Consider the following 2,323-nt stretch of genomic DNA (forward strand, 5'->3'; position numbering starts at 1 on the left):
TTTTTCTTCTCTGGCCCCAGTCAACTTTTCTAGCATCGTCTCTCCCTCTCCCCTGCTCTCTTCTCTCCTGTCCCACTCGACTCCATGCACTAACTCTCTGCTCCCACCAGAGCCTCAGACAGACATTGCCCGGACATCACCCCAGCACATCCCTGTGCTTGGATGCAGGCTGTGTCCTCGGCCAGGAGCACCTCCGCCCAGCTTTCTTCTTTGGCCTGTTGAATAGCTACTTCTGATGCTCTCCGACAGGTAATTAGCACTTCCTCTGGGTCCCTTCACAGGCTGTTTCGTGTTTATCATATGACATGACCAGTTTTCCTTTAGATGCCTGCCTCCTTCACTGGAAACACACACATCTGTATCCTATGGAGCTCTGTGTCCTCAGAGCCTGGCAGAGTCAGGCCCTGCTGACAGGTGGGGAGGAAGAATGGAAAAGGCAGATGCTGATGGGGTTCAAAAATCAGGGAATAAAAACAGATGCAGGGAGGCTGCCCTTCCACCCCCTTCCCACAGTTCTCCCCAACATCTATCAGATATTCAGTTTTTCTGTATCCTTCCAGAGTTGCTTTACGTAAGTACATCAAAGAAAACACAAATACAGATCCTTAACTCCGCCCTTTGTTACCTAAAAGGTAACACTGCTCGAAATTTTTTTTTCCACCAAGAAATCCTTTTACACCCTTCAAAGCTCTTCATATTCATCCTGTCTCCATTTAAATCTTCAACTTGTAGGTTTCAATAGCCACGAAACAAAACCACACATTGAATGCAAGTTACAGTACAGGAGCAGTTTGCTTTTCAAAAGGATTGAGTTCCTGGTAAACCATATAAAAATCACATTGTCACCAAACCCATATTTTTGGTTAAGGGGTATATTGTTTAAAGATATCCAGGTGTGATTCTTCTTATCAATGAGGAAATTGAGTACTGTGGTACTCCTCAAACTATATTAGGTTCCGATTTGTTAACACCTCGATTTGTTAGAACCCAGAGACATATTTCAATGAGAACGAGGTTTAGTTAGGAAAAGGGTAAAATTTAGAGTCTCTCCCATGGACACCCCCTCAAACCTTTAAACAGGGGACCAAGAGATGGCTGGCCCCATGGCCCATGGGACCCCAGGAGCTGGATCCTGTTGGTACACAGCTACTTCCTAGAATTGCAAGGTAACACAGAAGCTGCTTCAGTGAGTTTAGCTCACAATGGCACCACCCAATGACTGACTTGTTAAAGACTGTAAATCAAGGGCCCATCAGCTCTAGCCATGGGCCCAACCCAGCTCACTGCCTATTTCTGTAAGCCTTGCAAACTAAGAATGGTTTTTACATTTTTTAATAATTTCATAAAATCAAAAGGAGAATAATATTTTGTGGCATGTGAAAATTATATGAAATTTAAATTTCGGTTTCCCTAATAAAATTGTATCAGAACACAATCTGCTCTCTCATTTGGTGACCGGCAATGGCTGCTCTCACAGTACGATGGTGGAAGTGAGTAGCTGAGACAGAGACAGTATAGTCGCAAAGCTAAAGTATTTACTATCTGGCCCTTTAGAGAAAAAGCTTGCCAACCTCTGTTTTATTTTATTTTTTAAATTTATTTATTTATTTTGGCTGTGTTGGGTTTGTGTTGCTGCGCACGGGCTTTCTCTAATTGCAAGCAGGGGCTACTCTTCATTGCAGTGTGCGGGCTTCTCATTGCGGTGGCTTCTCTTGCTGCAGAGTACGGGCTCTAGGCGCATGGGCTTCAGTAGTTGCAGTATGTGGGCTCAGTAGTTGTGGCGCACGAGCTTTGTTGCTCCGCGGCATGTGGGATCTTCCCGGACCAGGGATCGAACCCGTGTTCCCTGCACTGGCAGGTGGATTCTCAACCACTGCGTCACCAGGGAAGCCCCCAACCTCTGTTTTAAAAGATGCTCCAAGACCCAAAGCAGACGTCTGTGTGAGATGGCCTTGTCTCTCTCAGTTTTGGGTGTCTATACCTGGACAAACAGGTCATTAGGTTCTTTGGGCAATAGATCCAGATCTCAGTGATGAGACTTTTATTCCTCTTGAAGAAAGGCATCGTCACCATGAGTCAGTGGTGAGCGCTCCTCTCATCTGCATCGGGGACCAAATTGACCTTTCCCAGCTGGTCCTTCCTGGAGTTCAAGATGGGAAGGTGAAGTCGCCAGCCGACCACAGGTCACAACACCCTCCTGCAGAACCACAGGTTTCCACAAGAGGGCGGCCCTCTCCTGTCTGCAGTATTTCCAATGGCCTTCCCAGCTTTGGAGAGCAGCCCTCAGAGACCTCAATGCCTTGCCAGCTTCCACGGAACTTTC

This window comes from Eschrichtius robustus, chromosome 3 (assembly GCF_028021215.1).
Source record: "Eschrichtius robustus isolate mEscRob2 chromosome 3, mEscRob2.pri, whole genome shotgun sequence".
In the NCBI taxonomy this organism is placed as follows: Eukaryota; Metazoa; Chordata; class Mammalia; order Artiodactyla; family Eschrichtiidae; genus Eschrichtius; species Eschrichtius robustus.